The 27,355-nt window shown below is 49.8% G+C and overlaps 1 protein-coding gene and 1 long non-coding RNA gene across 10 annotated transcripts in view; one reads left to right on the top strand and one right to left on the bottom strand.

Annotated features, from left to right (window-relative positions):
- The window catches only part of Sh3bp4 (SH3 domain binding protein 4), an 82,249-nt gene that overhangs the window by 51,166 nt on the left and 3,728 nt on the right, over positions 1 to 27,355 (bottom strand). Inside the window, exon 1 of one of the 9 annotated variants that reach the window (XM_031368358.1) lies at positions 5,342 to 5,566. The exons of the other annotated variants lie outside the window; for them this stretch is intronic. The gene's annotated coding sequence lies outside the window, so the exon portion shown is untranslated. Of the gene's footprint in view, positions 1 to 5,341; positions 5,567 to 27,355 lie in introns of those variants that run through there. 9 annotated transcript variants of the gene reach the window in all.
- On the top strand, positions 17,878 to 21,896 carry LOC116088744. Its single transcript, XR_004117998.1, has 2 exons — positions 17,878 to 19,016; positions 19,382 to 21,896. It is a non-coding gene; the product is annotated as an uncharacterized LOC116088744 (long non-coding RNA).

Below are 27,355 nucleotides of genomic sequence, written 5' to 3'. Positions count from 1 at the left end.
CAGACAGACAGACAGAAAGAAAGAAAGAAAGAAAGAAAGAAAGAAAGAAAGAAAGAAAGAAAGAAAGACCAATGCCATCACTGGAAAGAATCTGGGTAGCCCCCTCCAAACCCCAACCCCGAGAGGACAACACTGATGCGTTTTCAGGAGTCTCAAAAGCAGCAGAACTTTCTCCCACTGCCCAACAAGACGCTGTTCATGTCACTCTGTCATCTCTCCTGGTCCCTGAGGACATGAAATTTCAGAGCTTGACCCTAGCTGAGTACTAGAAGGCTGAGCAAAGGTTCGTGGCTGCCATCCCACCAAATTTCAAACAGCAAACTACAGAGAGACAGACCTGTCCACACCCCGTTCCAGAATAGCTAGCAAGTCCCCTGTTTCCACACTCTTAGATGACCTCCCCACAGGCCGCAGTATCTCACAATGTGACTCCATCTGCAGAGAGAATCTCTCAGGAGGTAAAATGAGATTAAGGCCCTAACGCAGTATGACGAGGTGACTTGCTGAAATGGAAAATGTGGAGAGGCCCTGCATTCATAGCAACAAACAGATGTGATGCTGGCAATGGCCAATGGCCTCCAGCTGCCATCAGCTGTCCCAGGCCCAGCCCCTTACAATGTCCCTCGAGGGAGCCTACTCTGCCTCCACATACATGCTGGACTCTAGGAAAACTAATTTCTGTTATTTGTGCTACCCAGTGCCTTGTAGTTCCCTGTTAAAACTGTCTATCAAATAATCCACCACACCCAGTATTCTCATCGGTAAAACATGGAAAGAGGGTCTCAGGATCCTACCATTCAGCAGACAGCTAATATTCTCACACCCACCTCACTTGCTACAAGTCATCAGGAAAGGCCTTGTCTTGCTTTCTAATCCAGCCACTACCCCATGTTCTGTACTCTGTCTCAGCACCCCGAGATGGGGCTCCAGCAGACATCTATGGATCCAAGTCTCCTACCTGCATCCTCAGCCCCTCCATGGGCAAGTGGTGAGGTTCCAGAACAAATGCACAGGCAGAAATAGGCGAATCCTTACCCTACACCAGAGGCAAACTATGGCCTGTGGGCTGAACCCAACATGGTCACCTGCCCCTGTAAGGCCCACAAAAAGCAGATGCTCAACAGCTGGGGGGACAGGAGTGGAATGAATCAAAAGTATTTCAGGAGGTGGGCATTCCATGATATTCACATCGAAGTAGCCTTCCACTGATGTCTCATTGGATAAACCAACATGTCAGCTAAGGCCTCCTCTGAGGCTTCTGTGCTCTAGCCACAGGGGCAGCTTCAGAGCCCTTCTGGCCCGCAAAGCTGAAAGACCTGTTTCCTGGCTTTCCAGAGATGTTTACAAGCCCCTGTTCCATGCCAGGCTACTTACGCAACAGGCATAGAGCCAGGCGGCCGCAGGCTCAAGCCAGAGGCAAGTGGGCCCCCACCCACAGGTGCAGGCTGGAGGCCAGGAGTGGTGCCAAGGGCAGCCAGCACGGTGAGGGCACGGGAAGAGCAAAGAGGCGGACGTGGCCACGGAAGAAAGCAAGGACCAACCCCACACCACTTCAAAGGTATTATCTTGAGCTGGTTCCAACCTTGAAGGGGGAAAATAACCACCCCAGAGTCCTTCACAAAAGAGGGGTGCAGTCTTGATCCCTTGGGTGACATGTTGCCTCCCCAAGCCTCCAAGGACAGGTGCGCTCCACCGGCCCCTGTGACGTCCAGGAGTGCCCTGAAATCCCGGAATCCCAGGGCCTGGCTGTGTATTGAACCCCCAGCTTTCCCACTGTTTGGTAGTGGGACTTGCATGAAACTGCTCATGAAAGTCAGGGGGTAGCTCTTTTGGTAAAAATGCTTGCTGCACAAGAATGAGACCTGAACTTGATCTCCTATCCTCACTCTTGAAGAAGGCCTGCCTATGCTACAAATGGGTGTGGACTACCAGTACTTGCTTTCATCATTTCTTGAAAAGCTGTTTGTCCAGGTTTTAACTGCCTCCTTGTTCTCACTAGCCCCCAGAGCCCTCACAGTCTGACCCACCTCATACTCTGACCTCATACTCACCGAAGAGTTTTTAATTTACCTTCGGTTTCTCGAGACAAGGTCTCAGGTAGCCCAGGTTGGTCTACCTGCTATGGAGCCAAGGGTGCCAGGGATACCTCCCAATCTCTCTGACTTCCCCCGCAGCTGAAGACGTTCACCGGCTCTGTCTGGGACAATTATCTAAAAGCTACTGAAGAAGCAAGCCACTTCCCCAGGCAGAGTGCAGCCTGTGCTCCAATGATGACCTGGCAGCTTTCCTGGGGGAGCCAGTGATGAAGGAGCACCCTGGTGACTGTGGGAATGAGCAGCTTGTTTGCAGGACTTAGTATGCGTGTGAGGAAAGCACCTGGAACAGGGGACGGGTGACCGTCAGTCACACTGTGTGTGTGTGTGTGTGTGTGTGTGTGTGTGTGTGTGTGTGTGTGCGTGAGCGAGGGCATTCAGAAGAGCCTGATGGGTCTGGTATGACCACATTTCTCTGGACCTCCATACCCCTATCTGTTAAAAGAAGGCTCTTCATAACAAGTGAAAAACTACAACATGAGATTATCTTCTCCCGCTTTTTTTTTCAACAAGGACCACTTGGGAGAACGGCAGATCTTGTCTTTTATTTCTTCAAAACAGAAGCTCTCCAATACTCAGCACCAAGGACACAACAGAAACATCTCCGAATGCTTAGAACTCCATCTCTTCCACCTGAGCAAGAGGCTGGTGTTCCCAAACACTGGCATGTGTCAGAGAACTGTCTGCCACAGACCGACCAATGTCCATCCTCACCCTGCCCAGGTTCCTGACGCTAAAGCCTGAGAATGTAAGCTACTTACAGGACTCCAGCCGACACTGAAATCTGAAAGTCCCCGGCATAGTGAACCTGCAATGTGTTTTTCCCACCTGTCCTCTCCATTACTGTTACTGTCCTTGGCAAGGCCGTGAGGCAGCTTGACAGGTGCCCCCAGCCCCGCCCCACCCCCAAGCACACTGAGCAGGAAAGGCTTCAGTGGCTTGCAGAAGGATGGAGAGAGAAGTACAGAGGTGGGACTGTGAACCGAAGAAGTACAACGCCAACATCTGTGGCCTCTATAATTAGAGGATGAAATACAAAGAGAAGAGTCCTCCACAAAGCAGGCCGCAGGGACCGGATGTCTGCAAGCGGCGACATAATGCGGTCCTATGTTGTACTTCCTTCCTTTTCCTTCCTCACAGGTGACAAAACCTCCCTGGTCTAAAAGTTGGATAAAGTTAAATATCCTGCCTAAGGCGGACGAAGGCAGCTGGGGCCGGACTTCCACAGAACATGGAAGGGGTTGCAAAGTCTGGGCAAAGGGGAATGTGTGAAACCTTGGGTTATCTATGGGCGGGGACTCAGACCCCAGCCCTGTCCTGGAATACAGTGAAATCCTCCTCCCTTCTGGATGCCGGGCTGGGTGAAAAGATAACATCACTTATGGTCCCTGAACTTGCCAGTTTTCACAGAGTGCTGGCTCCAGCTTCCACAAGTCCTCTCAGCCAGCTCTCCTCCCCCCCGCCCCCCAGCAGCCTAGAAGGGCAGCCCAGAGAGCCGTCCTCTGCTGACCAAGGACCACCAGGATAGGGCTGTCGGTTGGCCTCTTCAGAACTCCGTCCTACAGGTCAAATCTTTGCCCTGGCAACCTCTCACCTTGACAACAGGGTAAGGAAGGGGCAAAACAGAAAGAAATGCAGCCAGAGGCCTTTCAATGAGACCCACATTCTTTCCATGCCTGACTCATTGTGGACCAAGAGCCTTCCTCCCCTCTTCAGCACTGCAGAGGGGTGGGGGTGGGGGAGATGAACTGGGGACTGGGGTGTCAGTCTCAGTTGAGAAAGTCCCCACCAGATGTCTGAGCAAAATGGGAAGGGGTGGGATGCTTACTTTCTTAGGGCTTGTGGTTGACTAATCTGAGAGGTTATCTCGGGCCATTCCTTTCAAATCCACCACACGCCCAGAGGTGGACCAGAGAAAGAAAAAACACCTGGGAGCCCCAAACCTGCATGAAGTTATAAGACCAGTCTGTATTTCAAACTTTTCTCCCAAATGAAGCTTCGGTGTCTAAATCCCTCGGAGATGACCACCGCGTTACCCAGAACACAAAGCAACTCCTCCATCGGAAGAAATACCTTTCATTTATTTGTTTCTTATGCATCATGTGTACATACACATGCACGAGGAGGCCAAGATCAACCTCAGGAGGGCCCTTAGTTTTTGAGATAGGGTTTCACACTGGGCCCTGAGACCACCAATGAGGCCAGGCTGACTGGCCGGGGAGCCCCAGAGACCTGGCACCTCCCAAGGACTGGGATGCACATAACACACACCACACTTAGGGTTTTTCTATGTGAGTGCTGAAGACTGAAGTCAGGTTCTCAGACTTATCTTGTTACCATGTTACAGACTAAACTATCTCTCCAGTCTGTGAGAAAAACCTTGTTTTATTATTATTTATTTAAACCTCAAATTTGAAGTCTTCCTGTCTCAGCCTCTGGAGTGTTGGAACTAGAGAGGTGTGTGCCACCACCCCAGACAATGTCTTAGTTTTAAGCACACGTTATTTTTTTAATTGATTTAATTGGAAATAACACACATTTGGAAAACACCCGCTTTAGCTGTCGCTCTGTTGGACTGTAAAGCATTTTGGGGAGGCCTTTGGATCTGTAATACAGAGCTCAATGACCCACTCGACCTACCAGCTAGCTCCATTCGCCTTGATTCCACAGCCTCCCACTTTGGTAAAGCTGAAGCAAACAGAAACAGTGTTTCCAGTGATCCAGCACACACCTGCCCAGAGAGTCCGTGTGGCTACACAAATGGGCTCTGCCTTAATCTGGTGACTATTCGACCTATCTATTTACTCACGATTTTCTTCTTCACGAGCCCCATTAATTAGGCATGAAAGGTTAGCCTGCTATAACGAAGTTCCCGCCCCACACAGCTAGGGCTCATTTGGCTCCCGGGAATGTGAAGCTACAGACGGCCATGGCCACCGCTGTGTCACCTCACGGTCCTCATCAGCTCCCTTTCCTTTCCTCCTTGCCTCTGTGAAGGAGCAATTTGGCAAGATCAGCAAGTGTGCTGGAAATCGGGGTGGGGGATGTGGGGGTGAGGGCATGAACATGAAAGATGAAAGGTTCCTGCATGCTTGAGCATGAGACCAAAACAATAAAACAAAACAAAACAAAACAAAACAAAACAAAACAAAACAAAACAAAACACCAGCAAGCCCCTCCTGGAATGGCAAGGACAGGGAGCCAGCAGGGAGGACAGGCTCCTCTGAGCTGCTGCCAACTTTACCTACCTCTCCCTGTTCTTCTCAGTGTTGTCACGGCAATGGCTTGGAGTCACCTGTCCCCAAGCCCATTGGGTACAGAAGAAATACTCCCTTCCAGGGCTGTTCTTGGTTGTCACCTTGACTAACATCTGGAATTGACTACAATCCAAGCAGCTGGGCACACCTGTGAGGGATTTTTTCTGGATTGAATTATTTGAAGTGGGAAGGTCTACCTTAAATCTGGGACACACCTTCTAGTGACTATATATATACATATAGTCCTATATAGAGGACAGGGAAGAAGGAAGCTCTCTCTTTGCTTGCCCTCACTCTTGACAGCAATTTCATTCCTTCCCTGGTATTAGAGCCTTCTTCTTTGGGATTCCAGTGTATACTTTAAGATGTGCTGAGACATTCAGCCTCATGCAATTTAAAAAAAAAAAAAATGACTGGCTTCATGGACTTTCTATTGAGAAGCAGCCATTGTTGGACTATAACCTGTAAGCCACTCTAAGAAATCCCGTATATATCTTCCTATCAGTCCCTGACCAACACATTTCCCTTTCTCACAACCCTCAGGGGTCAGGAAGAAAGCCTATTAGAAATCCATGTGGCAAATGGCACCATACCATAATGGATATCACACTACAGTAACACACAGATCCCTTTCAGGGGGCAATCAGGTCAAGTGCAGATGCTGGGTGCTCCCTATGGAGGGTGCTCCCCATGGCAGCACACCAAGCCTCAAATAAATACCCCAAAGAAACCCTAGGATCCATGCTCCCTTCCCTCCAAGAACAATTCCAAGGCATGGTCACACAGCTCCCCGAGAAGGTCCCAGCCCAGGGCAGCTTCAGTAGACCGCAAGGCCATTCCTTCAGCAGTTCACCCCTGCTCTTTTCCTCTCTCATCTCATCCCCCTGGGGCCCCAAATCATCTAAAATACCAGGTCTGCCTTTGGAGGTGTGGGGGGTCACAGTCTGGAACAGATGGGAAATGTACAGCTGGCTCTAGGTCACTGGGTTGGCTTTTTGCCAAGATACAAACACAAAGCTCGCTCACACACACACACACACACACACACACCAGTAGCAGCAGCACTCTTGGCTGGTTCTAGTTAATGCTGGAGGGTGACTTTGTATTGTCAGTACAAAAAGAAAAACATCCCAATTTGAAAAGCCATGTGAATATTTTGTTCCGTTACTATGATGCATTTACATCCCCTGCTAAAATCGGAGGGGAAAGAGCAAGGGGGACTTGTACTCCAACAGATGTTTTTTCATCAATAATACATACAATCACCGGGAGTCACTCCCAAGATAAAGATCACTAGAGGTCATGGGATTGGGGCTCTCAGCTAGATCTGGGTACCAACGCAGGTGCCATGGTCCTAGGCCAATCAGTGGGAAAGTGCACCTAGGAAGGGACGGAGAGAGGGAGGGAGGGAGGGAGGGAGGGAGTTAGGAAGGAAAGCAGGCAGGCAGGCAGGCTGGCTGGTTCTGCGTAGCAGTCACCTCTTTGGATCCCCAGATCCCCGTCTGTCCTATTGCTGCTACAGCACAGGTGTATTCCGTTAGTTTTAGGGGCTAGAAATGTGAACCTATAATCTTACGGGGAAAGCCAAGGAGACAGGGTGAACAGGGAGGGCTAGAGCTATACACCCTTTCTCTGCCCTTTTCAGCTTCTAGGGTTCACCCATCCCCCTGCCTCCATACCCAAAGCACACTGGCCTGTGTCTGTCATCAGCCCCTGTGGCCACACCTCCCTCTACCACCTCTTACAAAGACACGTGTGTTTGCATGTAGGACAGAAGTAGGAACCATGCGTGATACGGTTTGGCCATGGTTTGAATGCTGAAACCTTAAGTCTCTCGGACTGGAGATGCTAAGGAAAGGTGAAAGCTTTAAGAGGTGGGGCCTAGCAGAAGGTAATCAGGTGGTAGCGTAGCCCCTACAAGAAATTCATCTAGCCCTCCCTGCAGTGAATCATGAAAAGAACAAGCCTTGCCCTATCCTAGACTCTCTGGCTTTCCGTCTCTCCCAGGGATCTCGTTACCCAAGCTCCTTCTGCAGGGCTATGCCCCAAACAGTGCTGTAGTTGCTGGTGGCGGCAGGAGGCTCTTGGATCTCTTCTTTATCAATTTTCTATCAATTAAAACACCAAGAAATCCTGACACCCCAGGCTCCTCCAATCTGTAAAGGCCCCTTTGATCTAAAAGGTAACAGTCACAAACAGCGGAGTCTGGGTGTCTTTCGGGACACACACACTATCAAACACTGCGTACTTTGCTGCCTACCCCCTCCCAGCTTCACTTGCCTCTCCTTCTTGCACACACACCACCCCTTGTTCCCGTACCCCCAGGATAACCGTTCTATGAGACAAGACCTTTGTCCTGGTCTCTTGTGCAGGAGGCAGCCTGGATTCTAGCAGGCCTTGTTGCAAAAAAAACGACTGCTGATGTTCACAGTGCTCACGTATGGACACAGACTGAGGTTCTCACACCCTAGGTGCGGACACGTTGCTGAACCTAGAGAATTCTGGTTGACGAGTGTGTTGGGGGTGATTCCCCCCCTACAGTAGGCAGAAAGTGGAGGTCGGTAGGGTCGTTTAAAAAGAGAGGCCGTCTGCTGTGCTCCCCTCCCTTTGCAGCTGCTGTCTAGAAATAAATGAGTAGAATTAAATTTTTCTTGTGAACTATCAAAAGGAGTTGTTTGACAGCATTTTTCCATTCCCGTATCATTCTGCAAGGACTCAAAAGCCGGGTGACGCCCATAACAAAGGTCACCATGGAAACCGCTCACCTCCCTCCTGAAAATCATGACTTCACCTCTCGGTCCTCCCGAACCCACTCCAGATTGTTAGCGAAGAACCTTTGTGCAAACAAACACCAGTGACTGCCTGAATGGCAGGAAATGTGGCAGCTTTTTTCTAATTTTAACTTTGCTCCAGGAATGTGTGTGTGTTGGGAACACTCAGCCGGGGGCCCACATTCCTTTGCAGCCACCTCCAGGGAGCCCAGAGAAAAAACAGCTCTCGGGCAGGCCTTCTCAGAGGAGGATGTACCACAAACCACACTCTACTCCAGACAGAGCGGAGTCCAGGGCCTGAGCACTCAGGTCTTGGCCGGGAAAACCTGGAAAACAATCCTGCCGAGCATCCCCTGGGACAGAAGGATTCCAGTGAGTCTCATTCTGTTTTAAAGCACTCCAAGGTGGGGTACCCCCCTCCGCCACCTGCAGTCAAAGAACACGGAAAGAGTCGGCGTTTGCCAACTTCTAGTAAATTCTAAGAGTTTGTAGGATCCAATAAGAAAAGTGAACTGAAACCATGCAAAGAATCTTCTGGTTGGAACAAAGGAGAATAAATAACGTGAGTTTGGGGGAGGTGAGGCAGGTGTACCTGCACTGAAAGTCTATCCAGATACACATCACCCCGGGCAGGCCAGCTCCAATATCACAAGGTGGTCAGTGTGGAGCTTGAGGCAGAGGAACAGCTCTGGGGTGGGGGTGGGGTGCAGAGGATCCGATTTCCACTGGCAGTTTGCACGCTGGGGCGTGGACATCGAGGACAAAGCCCTTCCCTGTAACGTTCTACTATCCTACAGGAGAAGCAGGGGCAAGTCTATAACAGGCACGCTACAAAAATCCTCACAGTGAGGGAAATCCAGCTATGCATTGCACAGGTGAACCGAAGGGCAGCTTGGCCGGTCAAAAGGAGCCCAGCACTGAACAGCAAATGACCGCAGACAACAGAGGCTCGCCATGTCTCCATTTCAGTGGCTCAGGAGTCAGGGTTGGTTTAGCTGAGCGAAGGCACCATCTTCTTCCTGGGTCTCAGCCTCTCAAGCAAGGCCAGGGTCTCATCAAGACTCAACAGGGAAGAATCAACCTGATCGCTTGGTTGGAGCGAACAGTGGTTTGTGGCTTCCTTGCTGTGCTGGTGTGAGACCACCCTAGTCCCAACCTCAAGGGAGTTTGTGAATAAAGCCAAAGAGTTATTAAGCAAGCTCACTCACCTAACCACAGAAGGGACACTGACCTTTTGTTGTGTTTTGTTTTGACTTGATACAGACCTTCATGTAGCCCAGGCTGGCCTCAATCTCCCTGTATAGCTTAGGATGGCCTTGAACTTCTGCTCCTCCTGCTTTTAGCTGGGATCACAGGTGTGCACCATCATGCCCTGCCTAAGTGCTGGAGACGGGACCCAGGATCTTGTCCATGCCTAGGCAAGCTCTATACCAGCAGAGCTCCGGTCTGCAACATTATCATTCTGATGAATTAATTTTATTAGAGGCAGCTAGAGACAGGAAAGAACAGCAGACCGAATGAACTCTGTGTGGTACAAACACAAACAAGCAGAGGAGGGGCAACACACAACCAGGACAGGAATAGCTCTCCGCAGTTACTTAAGATCCGCCAGATAAAAGAACTGACTGGGTTAGATGGATGCCTCAGGGTTTAAGAGCACTTGCTGCTGTTTCAGAGGACCAGGGTTCAATTCCCAGCACCTACATGGCAGCTTACAACCATCTGTAGTTCTCACTGCAGGGAATCTGATGCCCTCCTTTGGCCTCCATCAACACCAGGCACACACATGCATGCAGGCAAAAAAAAAAAAATACTCATAGGCATCAAAAAAATTAAAATTTAAAATATTTTAGAAAAACAATACATCTGAAACAGGGGGACAGGCTGAAGTCTGTCTGTCCTAGCAGTGGCTGTGTAAATCTGGACAAGAGCTCCCTGGTGTGACTCTTCAGTGACCACACTGATGTTCTGCATTCTGTCTACATTTGCCCAAAGTTTAGAAATCACCTACCTTGGTCTCTTGCATGGCAGTGACAACAGATATTACTATCACACTGAGAGCCTCCGAAAATTCAGCTCCATCCCTGCTGGGCATCCCTCATTCCTGTTTATCTTGCTCAGAAAGAGAACCAGGCCAGCTCAGGCCCATACCACTGCCCGGAAATCCTCTTTGCCCTCCTTGCCAAACCTCAACAGCAGCCTCGGATTCTTCTCTGAGGCGAGGTTGCTCCTCCCAGGGTGGGTGAGAGTACTCAAGGATCGCCCCACCTGTGTTAACGACGGGCGCCATATCTCTAAGACTCACTTCTTTCACTGGATGAGGGCTCCACTCCAGGACCCTGAAACATCTTCCTGTTGGGGTGTCTGTGCATCTCTGGGTAACTGAAAACACCGGTTGACTGTCGGAAGCTGGGAGTCACACAAAGCTGCATTCTGTGTGTAAGAGTGTCCAAACAAACACTCTCAAAACAGGCTCGAGGAGAGACACCAGTCTGCAACGAGGAAGGAGGCCAGGAGAGTTCACCAGGGAGTGCCATGTGAACCGGCTGACTTGGGCCTCTGTGCACTGAGAGGATCCGGGGTCTGGTGAGGGGCCCAGAGGAGCATTTGTGTCTGCCCCTCGCACCTCAGCGCCATCAGATACTTCAGCTGAGCCAATGAATGTGCTCCTCATAGTCCTTCTCCACAGAGGGAACTTCAAGGCCCCCGTTGAATTAAATGGAGTTAGTCGGTGTACAGAGTGAGCCCAGGTCTTGGGAGTTAATCATTTATGTGCGCGCTGAAGAAGGGTGTGTACAAACAGAATCAGAGGAGGAACTGCTACAGGTTAGCTGGGACACTACGGGTTAGTCTGTGACCACGGTGCATGGCAGCCCAGAAAGTAGAACTCCTTCAAGCCCCACCACAATACTCAGGCCTTTGCTTTAAAACAAAACAAAACAAAAATCAAAGTGCTCCATGAACCTCCAGGCTCTTCCTGGAGAGCATACCACATAAGTGACGTGGGGGTTGGGGGGGGGGCTGTGTCTAACACATAGGACCTCAAATGTACACTTCAGTAACTCAGAGAGCCGTGTGTTGGCATGAGGAAGAAAAAAGAAAACGTGATGTCGGGGCACTGGAGGAAGCCTGCAGGGTGAGGGTGGGGTGAATGTGTAGGGTGCAGCCAGGACAACAGCATGGTCCCAGGAGAACAGTGCTTGGGAAAGAAGGTAGGCCAGGGCTTGACAAGTCTGGCTGTATATCCCATTTATTGTGCCTCTGAGGACCGCAAGAACAGCAGTCAGCTTCTCTTAGTGTGGTATTCTATTTCGTGGCTCTCTCATCTAGTCAGGACAGCACCCAGTGTATACCAAAAAAGTCACAGGAAGGCTTGAGGGTGTCCACCCACTCACCCACCAACTATAACATCTCAGAGACCCAAGAGAGGTGGCTAGCCAGCCTGACTGGTCCTCATCCAGCAAAGATATCATCGTGAATGTGGATGCTATAGGCTGTCTGCTGTCTGTCCCCCCTGAGAAGCTTCAAATGCAGAAGTTGGAACAGACCATAGACTGTACAGGATCGGAACCCAGTACCACCACTCCCTACAAAGCTTCCCACAAGCCACAGGCGTGCTCACCCTCAATTCTTCAGCGATCTCACCTCAGAAGCTTACTGGGGATAGGGGACACCTGAGAGGTATCTGAACTCTGCACAGTCCATAGTCAGTGCTTGCAGTTGTCCCCATCCCAGACCTGCTGGGCTACATGCTGCTTTCTTACAACATCACTAGGTCAGTTCTGGGCAGACAAGCAAGCTCTGAGAAGTGATGGGCTGGTGTCCAGCATGAGTGAGTGAGTGGGGCCTTGGAAGGAAGCCCTCTTCCTAAAACTAGGAACTTAAGTACAAGGTTTTCTCCCTCCCTCCCTCCCTCCCTCTCTCTCTCTCTCTCTCTATCTCTCTCTCTCTCTCTCTCTCTCTCACACACACACACACACACACACACATGAGAGAGAGAGAGAGAGAGAGAGAGAGAGAGATATGCACACATAAATGCTTACTCCCAAGACCTGGGCTCACTCTGTACACTGACAAACCCCGTCTAATTCAACAGGTGCCTTGGTGACTCCATATCTGGGCAAAGTTTAGCCAGTCAACTTTGCAGGAAAGCTAATCCCATCCCACCTGCCTCCCTCCCCTAAGTCACTGGCAGGATTAGCGTAGACCTTGACAAGGTTCCCAGTACACCTGCCAACTCACTCCAAGGCCCCATGCCCTGGGCTCTGAATTTCAGAGCAGTTTATTAATGGCCCATTGTCTTCAGCGCCCTCCTCCCTCTCTCAGGTTCACTCTGCAAAGAGATAATCCCTGCATTGCTTAGAAGCTCCACCATGGCTAGCTAGGACATTTAGCTCACCTCTAAATGTCCAGGTCAGGACTGAACAAAGAGGCTGCTGATGGGAAGAGGAGGGAGGCCCAGCTGGCTGAGCATTGCTTTGCAGAGATCGGAGATGCTGGAGCCCCCCACTTACTGCCTCCCTCTCACCCTTTCATCTGCTCCAGGGTCCCATCCTGGACATCGTGTATCATCTAGCTGTCTTGACTGTGTAATTTCCCCATGCATTTCTGTTAGGTGATCTTGACAGTTCTGAGGACCAGCCAGGTGCTTTAAAAGCTGCTTTGCAGCGGGGAGTTGTCTTGTGATAGTCCTATGGGGTTATGTGTCATTGGCAGGATGATCACACAGAGGGACGTCCCCTGTCATCGCAGCAGACTGTCAGCAGGGTTTAGCATTGCTAGGTGGACGGTGGACACCTAGCCAGCATCTTTCAAACCCCATCCCCAGGTCCCTGTCACCTCTCTGGCTCCTATCCCTTTCCGCTCACGGATGCTTCTGTGCCACTGCCAGCAAGAGAGGCCCAAGACCCAGCTCCCACATGGATTATGCAACAGGAAGCACAAATCCAGGGGACCGAAGCCCCAGTTTAACTGCAGGCAGTAATGTGTGAGGCCTTTAGTTCCCACACACCTGCCCTGGCATCTGGATGATCTTGAGGTCGCTACTCAATACTCAAAGAGTGGTCGGTAGGCTCACTGAAGCCTCAGTGGGAGTGGCAGGGAAAAAAATGTCTTAAGGTGGTATCTGTGCTTATCACAGAACAACTAAAGGCGGGGGGGAGTTGAATACCACCTGCCTTCCCCAGACTCTTTATGCCAACCTAGTCAAGTGGGTAATACTGGCTACAATATAATAACAGTAACAACAGCAGCAACAATAATAACGGATAATCGGCGAATTGCTTAGAAGCTCCATCATAGTGTTGAAGTCAAAGCAGCAGGAACTCAAAGCAGGAAGCCCCATCACATCCCTAACCGAGAGCAGAAAGGAATAACCACATGCGAGCTTATTACTCACCTAGCTTTCTCTACTCTTTTACAGCCCAGGGCCCAAACCAGGCTGGCCTTCTCATATCAATTAAGGCAATGGAGATATCATCCGAGGACATGCCCACAAGCTAACCAGATCCAGAGAAGCCTCTCTTCCAGACCCATCAACGATTCTCTTCTCTGATGATTCTAGAGTGAACCATTGGCAAGACTAGCCATGACTAGATCTATACTCAGCCCAAGACAGTCATTCCTAGTGACAGGTCTGCTCGCCTGACCGTGGTGTTTTACGTCTGCAGATATCCTTTGCAGGGGTAAACTGGGACACTAACCATTAGAAGACACAGCCAACCACTGACTCTATCAGGCCCTGGACTCTTCTTTAGGTCCCTTGGCTGTGAGAAGAAGGCTCAGACTGTACTGAAGATGACAGGAAAGTGAGGAGGGGAAACAGACACGGACTTGTACACAGGAGCTAGAGAGACTCGGGTAGTAGGATCTCTCAGATCTCGTGGCTCCAGGACAAACTACCTGTGCCCAATTGCTGACTCTCTTGAAGCTTGGGCAAATTGCTTAGTGTCTCGGTTTACTGAGGCCTTGCTGGTCAGACTCTAGAATTAGAGAGTCCCCAGGCAGTCAATGAAAGCCCAGTGGCGAGGAAAAGTGTGGGAGGTAGAGAACACCATGTTCAGGTGCAACCAGGGCTCAGGGCTCTCGTCTCCACTGCTGTGAACTTCAGTGGGGCTTGAAAAGCCCGGGGGCCTTGCAGAAGGACGACCGCAGGAGAGAGACAGAGTCCAGAGACCTGCAAGTCGCCTGGCAGCTGCCATTGAGGTTTTAAAGAAAGGGAACCAATTCCATTTTGTGATAACAATCCAACCCGCAGTAACACCTGCCTTCCAAAGAGTTCTGTGGGCACACACTCACCCTCTGAAATACTCTATTCCCTCACACATCTGACTCAGCAGTCTCACAGCTCACCACCTTCTCTTGCCAGTTCCTCAACCCCCTGAAAAAGGCAGCTGTTTGAACGACTGGGCACAGCTGGCTCCAAGAGGCAGGACCATGGCTCGTGCCAGGCACACTCCACACCACTTCTAATCGGGGTGCTTTCTTGTGAGCCCCATTACAAATCGCCATCCCCATTACAAATTGGCCTATGTCACGAACAGGCAGTGAAACTCAACCTCAGGCGAGATGCAGGCCAGCTCAGGTTCCTCCCTCTCCTCAGTACTAGCCAAGGAACAATCTGAGGAAGGGCAGGCCCCGCGCTTTTCTCATGTTCTGAAACTTGTCACTAGCCTGTCCTCTAAGCAACAGCCCAGTGACAGCCATAAAATACAGCAAGAAATAGAACCCCCACCACCATCCCTCCCCCACCCCCCAATCACCAAATCCCTGTGGGGCTGCACCAACCCATCCCTAAGACAGAAGCTAAAAATCCCTCACAGTTCCCTGTGTTTCCACAAGGGTCCCACACAACCAGGGATGGAACCTTGAATAGTCTTCATCCTATAGCTATGTCCCCCAGGCTGGTGAGAAGCTGCTGAAATCTGAAGCCCCAGTTGATCTGGAAGAGCACTTGGGGATGCTGTCCCTGTCTGCAATGTAGTCCTCAGACCCCAGGCTGAGAAAGGAGGACAGGTCAACTAGAAGGTATGACGAGCCTGGCTGTCCAATCAAGGGCAGGGGGCATCCATCTTCCCCATAAATGCAGTGTGGTTCAAGATTCTGCCTCTGTGAAGGCAGCTCTGTGGCTATTCCACTCTTGAAGAGGAAGGGCGGGTTGAAACTGTCACTACCCAGAATGCACAGAGTGGGCAACCTCATGCTCTAAGTCAATGAAGAGTCTTAGAGATAGACGCTCAGAAAGTGATTTCCTCCCAGAACACCTGCACAACTGGATGGCCTGTGGGTGTCCTTGGTGTCTACTAGTGGATGCTGTCCTTGTGCTCTGGCCAATAAAAATGGCAGGCTGCAAAACTGGCAACAAAGGACTCCACTTTGAAAATAATGCGTGTGTGATTTACCTCATGGCAATAGTTATAGATTTTCAATTTCTTCTCTGATTTATGTTTTCTAAATCGTCTATAGTGAGTTTAGATCACTCAAACAAAGGCGGCATTTTCACTGAGCTCACACCACAGAGAGCCTTATGCTCCCTGAGCTCAGGTCTGAACCTCCACCTCGACATGTTTTATGTGCTGTCTGCCACCACACCATGCATGCTGGCCCTAAACAATGTGTCAGGCCTGAAATTCCAGCATTTGGGAGGTTGATGCAGAAGAATCAGGAGTTCAAGGACCCCCTCAGCTACTTGGTGAGTTGAGCTCTATGAGATCCAGTCCGTCTCAACAGACAAATAACGAAGTCCTAATCTGCAAGGGTTTCAGCAACGGTGGGAAGACACTTGTGCCCTCCCACCTTCCATGAAAAGTTGTGTCAATATGGAGGAGGCTTCGGGAAAGGCGGGCTAGAGGTAAGGTGCTGGAAAGCCAGCTGAAGACTCTGCATGCTATCCGAGAAGTCTGGGCTCACTCTGTGACATGACAAGGCCCTCGGTCACCTGCAGGCCAGGAGGAGGCACCATCAGATCCATAGTCTAGCTCTTGGAAAAGGGTCAAGACTGCCATGGGGTGTCTTGGGTGAAGGGTATCGAGTGTGTCTGCTGGGTGAATCCAGGAAGCAAAAGTAGAAAGTGGCTGGAGGCGGGGCTCAAAGACACTCACTGGCCACACTGTGACTCACAAAAGTTTGTAGCAGGACTTCAAGGCCCCAAGAGACCGTCAGCGTTCATGTTAACACACCATCTCCAAGCTTCAGTGAAGACAGAGTTGTACATTGAGGTAGAAAGACCTGTCATATACTCCAAAGTCATTCACAGATCAAGATTAAACACACAGAAGGAGAACCCACATAATACACCGCAGACACTAACAAACTAGAAATCAGAAACAAGAAAACACCTTACAGTACTAGCAGACGCAACATTCTCCACCCTCCAGGGGCCACTGCGAAGAGGAGAAGGGGTCTGAGTGTAACCCCAGGCTGCAGTAAGTATCACCACCCATCCTGGTTAGCTTTGATTGTCAATCAGACACCTAGAATCATCTGGGAAGGCAGAACCGAAATTAATAACCCAGATCAGATTGGCCTATGGCTTTGTCTGGGAGAGATGTCTTGATAACTGATGTGGGAGGCTCAGGAAGGAAGCCATCACCAAGGGGTGAACCGCAGGCACCATCAAGCCTTCCATCAATACTGGAGCTGCCTGATAAAGATGCCTACCGTACAACAGGAAGCACAACACCAATTATCTATGCCAAGTTCTCGGTCATAGAGAAACCACGACCAAAAGCTTTGCAAGTGCCCAAGAATAACTACAAACATTGCCAACCCCAAATACCCACTCTGAGGAGAGTTCAAAAGATATTCAGAACATTCCATTAGCCATGACTATTGTGTTAGAAGAAGAAAGGTCATTCTGGAACATTCTGTCAGGCATCATTATTATCACTTGGTTAATTTGAGACGAGTCTCAGCCGGGTGGTGGTGGCACATGCCTTTAATCCCAACACTTGGGAGGCAGAGGCAGGCGGATTTCTGAGTTCGAGGCCAGCCTGGTCTACAGAGTGAGTTCCAGGACAGCCAGGGCTATACAGAGAAACCCTGTCTTGAAAAAAAAAAAAACAAGGAAAAATAAAAAAGAGAGAGAGATGAGTCTCTGGTGGACCACAGTCCAAAAAGTCCCCACTCTTCACTCCTTCCACCAAGGACTGGTGGAAAGAACCAGGTGTCTCAGGTCACCTGCGTGGAAGGGGTAGGTTTCTGCATGGGTGGCAGGAGGTACTCTGGTCCACCGAGTGGTAAGCTTCTGAATGGGGGGTGATCAGAAGAACAGAGCTGTAGATGTGTGACACAGACCACTGAGGTAAAGATGCCTCTCCAACACCTGCCAGGCAGGGTCATGAGCAGATCTCAACCAGGCAGCAGGCTCTGATGGAGCCAAGGAGATCATGAGAAGAGAAGCAGCCGGTGTGACACCATACCCAAGTACTTTTGCATCAGGGCTCTGGACAAGGCAGCTACAGGGACAGGATCTACTTGAATACTGAAGGGGAAGGGTGGTAAGAGCCTAAGGAAAAAGGGAAAGAGACAGGAGGGGCTGTGACGTGAGGGCAGACGCTAGACACAGCATAAATTCTCCTTTACCATGAGAACAAGGTCGATCCCACTGCCCTAAGCTTCAGGTGTAGAGGTGAACAGGGAGCAGGGTGGAGGGTAACTGTTGCATACAGACTGCTCCATGAGATCAAGAGCATAGGTAGCCTAGGGACAGTTGTGAGGTAAGAGATGGCAAAGCCACACATCAAGGTGAGGCCCCTCTAACACCTCCTCATGGTCTCACCCAGTCAAGCCTACCCTACTGCCTTTGGACTACACCATGCTCCTCAGATCACCCACCGGGACATCTTCTGGCTCTCTCACATGTTACCTGACACCCCAGGTCCCCACCTCCCGTAGTGCTCCTCCGGACTGGTTCCAGCAATGGCCTGTTTACCCTGGAATCTGGAGGGCCTTTGGCCAGACTGAGACAGCAGCCTGAGGAAGGCAGCCTGGTCCTCCCTGCTGGTTTCTGTGGTTCTCAGCTCTAACGGTGTGATGTACTTCCTCTGCTACACGAATGCAGTAAGAGTTCCCCGCTCCCTCACCTGGGACAGAAAAATACATCGCCAAGCAAAATGCTGAAGACTCTGGACAGGCTGCCAGAAATGTTAGAGGTCCTGTCTTGACACTGCAGTTATCCTGGCACAACAGAGACAGGTCAGGCACAAACACCCAAGACCCAAGAGGAGAGAATATACAAGCCTGGCCTCTCCAGTCAGCATGTTTCCAGTAGCTCCTCTTTCGTGCATAAAGCTAACACTCTGGTCGGTATCAGAAGAACTTGCCATCCATGAAAATGACTTAATTTCTGAAGTTTCTGCAAAACCTTGAGATTCAAAGGAAGACAAGAGACTTCGAACAGTAGCCACAGCTCAGGAAACCCCGGAAGCCAGGTGGAAGAGGTGGAGAGGAGCGGGAAGTTAAGCACAAGACGCAGGTGCCCAGGTTAGCCATGTTTGCCTGGTGTTCTCAGTATCTATGCCCTGGCTTCCTGCATTGTTCATCGGGCTTTAGTTCTTTCTCAACAAACCACGATCGGGACCATTTTATCCTGTGAATGTCCCCCAGAGATTAAACAAACCAAAGATCCTGCAGTAGTGACTGCCTGGCAAGACTTTGCAAATAGCAGCCACCGCTTCTCTGACCCTCTCTGCCCCCATTTCTAAGGCACACTTGGCTTTGCTTCCTTAAATAGCGGGAGGAGTGACCCAACGGACTCAGTGTCAAAGCTCACACCTAACCGATTCCTGCAGGTTCCTTTCCCAGCCACTGTTCGCCAGCTCTGTGGAATGGCCAGCACCAACTGAAGGCACAGACAACCGACATCCTCAAACAAATTAATAATCTTGAAGTCACAGGTGCCCGAGACTTTCCCATAATGCCCAGTTTCTTATCATCTTTTTCCCATAATGCCCAGTTTCTTATCTTCTGCTAGGCAGTCAATTGGTATTTAGCTCTCAGTGTGTCAGTCACCTGTCACTCCACCTCCTCCAGGTGATAGCTTAATCGCTGCCATTCGGCTCTCTTCCAGCTCACAGGAATCATTCCTTCTCTCCATTGTAAGAATTGAACTCACACTTAGCAAGCAGTCAATTTCCAGATGGTTTTTAAAAAGGCGTTTATGACATCATTCTTAGGTTTCGGGGCAGCATCCTCAGAACTCCCCCGACCTCCCCCCCCCACACACACACCCAGAATGCTGAGGATCTCCACTTTCTTCTAGGAGCAGGCTGTATTCAAGTTTCCCAAAGAACACTGAAGACTATCAAGGTGTACGTGCGTTAAATGGACATCACATTGGTAGTGATGAACTACAAGTTAACAGTAAACTTGGGTGTAGATGGTCTTCATAGAGGACCAGCCACCCTCCTGATTGACTTCAGAGAAGCCAGTACACGGGCAGACTCTGAGCAGCCATTCCCATCAGCAGAGGCAACCGGGTGGTAAAACGTAGAACTGTAGGGAAAGGCTCTTCAATGGACAGTCATCTTATAAAAATCTCACAACGGGACTGGAGGGAAAGTATTCCATTTGTGTGACATTCATGTGAGGCTGCAGGCAGGGAGCCCAACTTCTCTGCACACCAGGACTGTGAGGAAGGGACCCAAGGACTCAGTCCCTTGCCAGGTCACCTCCCAAGCTATGTCACCCCCTGGACTGCTCACCCCCTGGGCAGCTTGCCCTCTGGCCTTTCAAAACATGCTCACCCATCTAATCAAATGTCTTCAGTGTCCTCAAATAAAGTTCAAAGCTTACGGGAGCCCAGAAGGGCCATGTCCAACCAGGTACCTGCCTCTGGCATCCTCCCCAGCGTACTCTGGAAACTCTCTTACCATTGCATCCCTTTTGGTTCTTTGGATTCCTCAAGCCTGGAACCTGACTACCAACTAGCCTGCAAACTCCTACCTTACCTACCCTGGCTACACATTCCTACAAGTCCTAAGGCTTCTTTGCAAATCCTCCCCTGTCCCAACTTGAACCTGTAAGCCCTACTCTCCTTCCCTGTGTACTTTAACACTCTCTCCTGCCATGAATAAACACCCCAGCAGAGCTGTCTCTGAGGTCTTCATACCTCTTCTACCAACCTCGTCAGGCAGGGAGTGAGTTAACCCAACGCTCAAACCCAATGAAGGGAGCACCTGGCACCAGAACCAAATAACAAAGCTAATGAGCCCTGAGCGTTCCAGACCGCCAGCCAAGCCAGTCCGTGACCCTCCTTAGGGTTTGACAAGGCCCCCAAAATGCTGCTTCATGTTACCAATGGGTAGATGAGTCACCCGCACAGCCAGTGCCAAAACCACTCTCAGGAGACAGGCCAAAAAAATATTCCACCCATCAATTGGTTTTCCTCTCCTGCCAGACTGGCGAAGTCCTGTGACACTGAACTGCAGTCTGGAGGGAGAACTGGCCTGGCCATCAGCAGCCGGGGACCAGGAACTTCTCTCAATGAACTCAGAGGTTCCCGAAGTCAAGCCGGCACCTTTCCCTGTGCTAAATAAATCACAATGCAGTCTTTCTGATAGCATGCCCATAAATCTCCCCAGATTCTACAGCATAACCCGAGGAGCTCGAGACCTTGGATCTCGACCCTGCAGACAAGGAAGTCACCACTTGCCCCCTTCCTAGGGGCAACCGTCAAACATGGTGGGAAGTGCTTCATAGATTTTAAACAGAATAAAAGTAAGAGTCATTGTAAGGGAAGCTTATACTGAAAGATGCATATGTTTATGAGGTGCTCCCTGAACACAGCTTAGGATCATACTGTGGTTACACGGTAAACATGGTCCCCTCACTCTAGAGAAGGAGGCAAGAGACTCCCCGTGAGTTCAAGACCAACGTAGTCTATTCACGGCTACATACTGAGACCCTGTCTCAATCAATATAAAATGTGCACATGATGAACCTCAACACAAACCTGGCGTCAACGGCAGGAATGCAAATCCTATTGACCAACCTGAAAACATCAACTTCAGACAAGCAGCTTAAAGAACACAACACAACAAACAAACAAACAAACAGAAACCCCACAAAAGTGTTTGTTCAAAAAAGATCCCTGTAGCCAGCCGCACCCTTGAATCTCGACACACATTAAACCATGTGAATGGCTCCATCAACCGGTGTGGGGACCACTGCTGATGTGAACGAACTTCCTCCCTTTTAGCACCCTCTTTTGTTCTAAAAGGAACACGTAGTTATTGAATAATAATGTGAATTCAGTGCAGAAACAGACTTTTGGTTTGGGAGAGGTGATAATATTTAGAAAAATATTTTAAAATATTTAAAAAGCATCCGTCTTGTCGACAACTCCTGCGTCTATAAAGTACTCACAATGGTGGCAGCATGTTTCCCAAGCCGCAGCCAAGCAAGGCACAGAACCCTCTAAGGCAAGCTGCTTCCTACCTTCCTACGGTCTTTCTATGCTTCAGGCAGAGCCGACCAGCCTATGTCTGGGTCCTGGAGCACAAACTACAGTATCTCCTCTCTCTTCTTCCTCTTCCTTATCCCCCCCTCCTCTACCTCTATCGGGCTCCTCCTCTTCCTCCTCCTCCCAGGATCTTGAACAAAGGGCAAGGTAAACACACTTGCTCTTTAAAGGTCATCTGGAATGTCCAAAGAACCAAAACCCAGCACTCTGTTCGGATGATGAGACATCCTGACCAAGTCACGCCTTCAACAGGTCACTGCCCTGACCACAAAATGCTCCATTTACCCAATATTTAAGAATAAACTCCAGTACGCACACAAAACTCACAAGAGGTCCCAAGTCATTCATTCTTGAATCCCCAAATCCGCCTCAGACAGGGTGTGGACACTTCTCGAGATCTCCTTTGAAAATCCCAACCACCCTGAGATCACCACTTACAGACCCAACTTCAAAAGGAAAGGACGGGGAACCCCAGGTTCTTCTGCACTGTGACTCGAAACTGGCCCAGCAAAAGGCCACTGTAGAGGCCCCCTAGGGAAAAGGAACTTCTCAAATTCTAGCTCACCGAAGTCTTTCTTTCAGCTATTGTTTGCCACAGTGGCCTGGTACGAATGCAGCGTGCTAGGAGAACCTGATAGGCGTTCACTCACTTAATTCCCAGCCAGGATCTTCCTGGATGATTTTGGGTTATGCAAACTAGCCCATTTCAGATTTGACTGACCACAAAGAAACAGCAACTTACAGACATGTCGCAATGCCCGCTAGAGGGAAAGCCCAGTAAAGTCAGGAAGAATCTAAAACCACAGGAAAACTCTTATGTTAAAAAGCACAGCTGTTTCAAGTGGGTGTCGTGTGTGTGTGTGTGTGTGTGTGTGTGTGTGTGTGTGTGTCCGTCCAAACAGTGACAAGTCCTTTGCCTCTATCCGAATAATTCTGATAAAAACATAAGCCAAACTCAGTGTGCAGGTGTGCACAGAAACGATTTAATGGCATCAGCAAGGGATCATGATGTCTTATGTCTACTATGGCCTTGGAGAGGTACCGAATTCAAATACCATTTCCTGGCCCCAACCCTTAAAAGGTGAGCTAGTCAAAGGCTTCCCAGTGGCTGCCAGGAATAGAACTGCTCTTTGAAAGGCTTTAGGGACAGATTGCTGAAGTGAAACACATGTTTTTGTGATAGGATGTCTAGAGAGGAATGAGGCTAAGAGCAAACTGTAGCAGCCAGGACCATGTGCCTGTGCTCTGTTCACTCTCTAAGTGCCACTGGGCTGCAAAGAACACAGGCTGCTGTGGGCCAGCATGATGTGTTAATATTTATAGGCGATACACAGGCACCCGTGTATCTGGTAGACCATCACACTGTACCCCAATTTTCCATTTTTGCATGGGCTACATGCAAGCGTTTGACATTGCTGTCTGTCAGAGCCATAATTCTTGAGTGAATTTCAAATACTTAAATGAACTTGAGTTTTTTAGGATATTCCACAGACAACTCAGCATCCTAAAGCTACTGAACATTCAAGCCCCTTTACAAAGAGCAATAACGTAATGCTGGTAAACAAAGACAGGGTATATCAGCCTGAATTAAAAATTAAATTGCATACAACTCTGTGATTGCTACTTGACAGCATCATAATAAGTAAGCTTATTATTATTCATAAAATACTACTAAAGCCAGAAATTACCCTGGTCATCTAGTCTAAGTTTTGGAGTGACAAGATACCTTGGAAGAGAAAGTTCGGCTTGTCAGACAAAGTCACCACTGTGTTTCACTTGGCCAGTGCACCCCAGTGTGCACAGAGGATGCATAGATGGTAAGGTATAAAGGGCAGGGGACGAGGTCAGTCGGTAAAGGAACTAAGTTCAATCCCCCAGAACCTAATAAAAGTAAAAGCAGAGTGCGACAACACACACTCACAATCACAGTACTGGGGACTCAAAGACAGACAGACAGACAGACAGACAGACAGACAGACAGACAGACAGATGGACATAAAGATCGACCGACCCCTGGAGCTTCCTGCTGAGTCCCAGGTCAGAGAGAATGACTCATAAAGTAAAACCAAGTAGATGGTGTCTGAGGAATGACAGCCGAGGCTGTCCTCTGGCTTCTACATACACATGCACACACATGCATAGTCACCTGTACAGAGATGTGCACGCACACACAGGTATGTTACACACACACACACACACACACACACACACAGATTAACTCTCCCACCTCCCACCCCCCCACCCCCCACAGAGGTAAAGGCAAAAGGACACTGGACAGACAGACAGGTCAGCTCTTGACCTTGGGGAACCAGGGGAGCTCTGTTTGGGGAGGCCTGATCGAACCCTGGGGATAAAGGTACCTCATGAGCCTGTCCTCAGAACAAAAGCCCCCACCAGCCCTCACAAAGGCTGTGCAAAGGGCTACAGATTTAACCCCTTGGCAGGTACTTGCAGCTTGTTCTTGGTCTGCTAGTCCTGAAGAATGTCTCTCCCTCCTTCCCTGGACCTTCAATCCCACTGCCCATATGATGTCAGCCCCTGAATATCTTCGAGCATCCCTACCCTGGCTCCTGCCATCCTTGTCTATCTGCTTACCCTCAAGTGATGGATCTGCTTCTCTTACTACTGGCAATTCCTCTCTTTCCTTCAAGCCTAACCCACAAGCCTCTTGGACTTCATCCAAGGGTTCTCAGTTCCCTTTACTATAACCCGGCACCCTACGCCACCTGCTTCTGCAACGGCACACCCTTAGCCTCCCTGCCCACTTTCACGGGTGACCCAAGGTGGCAGCTTCACAGTGAGCCGGAGCCCACAAGCAGAGAAGGGCCCAGGCCTGTCCCCTTTCCTGTTTCTTCTCTTCCCCTGCCTGTGACCTGGTGTCTCCTCTACACATACTACACCCAGGGGATTCCAATGCCCCTTCCCCACCAGCCTTGCTAACCAAGGCTGGCTGGGGCTGAAGACGTCTTGCTAACCATGGCTAACAGTTGAAGGACACTTCTCTGCCACGCACCGAATGCTGCTAAAGAGCGATCTTAGGCTTTTAAATTATTTTACTGTTAACCATGGTGGAGAAAATACGCACGCCCCTTATATGTATGCTAAGCCCAACAATTTCAAAAAAACCCTTGACAGACCCCTGGACCTTTTTCCTCCTTTACCAGGATGATCCCCAGGAAGGCTGCTGGGCCTCCTTTACCTCTGCTCTAACATGCAAGATCACCTCATCACACACATGAGTCCCAAATCCCTTCTACCCAGTCTTCTTCCAAACCAGAAGAAGCAACCAAGACCGAGCAAGGAAGGACTTACCATTATCCTTCCTGGTGTGATGAAGAGGCCACACAAGACTCCAGAAGGCAGCTGGGAACATTACCCTCTGCCTGCCACTCCTCAAACCACAGCACCTCCCCCACCCCACCGCCACACACACACAAAGACCTTAGAATTCAGGATTTTGGCCATGCCTCATCCCAAGCTGCCTGTCCAATTCTCTTCTCACACAAATTCCTCATTGTACACATCAGTGGTACTGAACCACTGGGTTCATGTGAGCATCACCTGGGCACTTTTGAAAATTATAGATGAGCTGGCGGGACAGCTCAGTAGGTAAAGTGCTTGCCTTGAGAAACAGGAGGATCTGAATTCAATATTCAATCCCCCACCTCGCACTTCAAGAAGCTGGCATGGTGGTGCATGCTTGTAATCCCAGGAATAGGGGGGTCACTGGCCAACCCACCCAGCTTAACTTGGTGAGTCTGAGACTAGTGTTAGTGGGAGACCTTGTTTTAAAAAGCAAAGTAGAGGAGAACTGGTGAGATGGCTCAGTGGTTAAAAGCACTTGTCTCTCTTGCAGAGGACCTGGGTTCAGTTCCCAGCTCCCACATGGTGGTGTCACCTGTTACGCCAGTCTCAGAGGATCAGCTACCTTCTTGTGACTTCCTTGGGAGCCAGGCACTCATGTGGTGCACAGATACACAAAGAAAAATTAACAAGTGGGTAGGTAGGTAGCTCCTTAGTGTGAAAGTAAGATTGATCTGGCCTCCACAGGTACAACTCACACACACACACACACACACACACACACACACACACACACACACAGAGAGAGAGAGAGAGAGAGAGAGAGAGAGAGAGAGAGGCCTACCTCTATAGACCTGGAGGCCCACATCCAGAGAGATTCCTACCAGGTGGGAGCAGAAAGCATTTTTTAAAGGTCCCTAATGATTTTAAAGCTGTCTGAGGTTTGAAGCTCCCTTGCTGGTCAAATCAGGTTGCACAGTGTCCCCCCTGAAAACCTCTGCAACATTTACATCCAGGAAGATCCTGCCTAAGCTAGGCAATTATGTCACCTCACCGAAGGCTTTGGTGGAGGGGCTCAGCTTTTGGTTTTTTTTTGTTTTTTTTTTTTTTTTGCTGGCTCCCGCATATGGTTCAACGTGTAGGAATTTTGCCAGCCCACGCTGGGAGCTTAAAATCAGCCCGGGTGGGAGTATTTACACCACAGAAATTGGCAAGCACTGCCACCCAGGCTCTTTGTTTCACTCCCCTGGAGCAGGTTCCCAGCACACACCTGGCACCTAGCCTCCTACACCAGAGGCTGGGTAAACAGGCCCTCAGATTTCAGTCAGGTTCTGGGATCTTCATGGTGGCCAGGAAAAGACTGAGAGGAATTTGGATCCATAAAATTCTCTGAAAGAAAGGACTGTGGGGTTTGTTGCTGTTGTTGTTCAATAGACTCACAAGAGCTGAACTAACAGGCATCCATCCACAAAGTTCTCCTGGGACAGGCCTCCACTGAGCAGATAAGAATAATCTCGTTAGTGTGTCCGTTTATTTGGCTGTAAAGAGGAAGGTGGAATCCTTATCTTACCTTTACTGAGCAGCCTTCCTATAATCTTGACTCTTGTGATGTCATCAGTCCAGAATACCTCACTCGGTGGTACAGGGGACATGGCTTTCCTAAGTCCATTCCGCTAGCCTTCTTACAGTTGCAGAACCTCAGATCTTCCAGATGCATCAAGCTCTGCCCCGCAGGCAGATAGGGGGAAGACACCCGCTGCGGGTGGGGGAGGTGCCCACTGGCTGCCTTCCATGAGGCCAAGGAGGCCTCACCACCTTCAGAGTGTGAGCTAGTTTATAACAGCGTAAGAGAGACGGCATGCAGCTATTTCCATGTCTTGTTTCTTAACACTCCCCCAAATGCATGACTGGGAGTGTTTGCTTCTTTAATTTCAGCACTCGTTGAGCAGGGATGGGGGTGGGGAGGCTCTGGAATGCATTGATCGGGGTTCAAATCCTGGCTCAAGCAGCCATCCATCGATCGAGGTGGAGGAGCAAGCAGAAGTCTGCCGGCTTTCCTGTCCACAAGAGTATCTGTGAGGACTCCCTGAAGTGCATACAGGAAGATTCCAAAAAAGATTCAGAAAGTGTCACTGGAGTGATGCTGTGTGACGAGGCTTGTCCTGGGGAGACACTATACATGTCAATGCCACCACCGAAAATCCAAACTGGTGAACCAATTGAGTTTTATCTGGCTTACCGGAGCTGAAATGACTCAAGACAGCAGAGTTACCAATGCCTACCCCAGCATGGGTGACAGCTCACAAGAGCTGGGAACCCGGAGCACACTACACAGCCCGCTGGCCAGCTCAACAGGTTGGTGAGTGTCCTTTCTAGGTAACTCAGTTAGTCTCTACGTCTTCCGGGCAGCTAGGGTGGTTTCTGCTTCTTCCAGGCAGCTGATCTGATCTCAAAGTCCTCTTTGCAGCT

This window comes from Mastomys coucha, unplaced genomic scaffold (assembly GCF_008632895.1).
Source record: "Mastomys coucha isolate ucsf_1 unplaced genomic scaffold, UCSF_Mcou_1 pScaffold14, whole genome shotgun sequence".
In the NCBI taxonomy this organism is placed as follows: Eukaryota; Metazoa; Chordata; class Mammalia; order Rodentia; family Muridae; genus Mastomys; species Mastomys coucha.
This window is presented reverse-complemented; position numbering and strand designations above follow the sequence as displayed.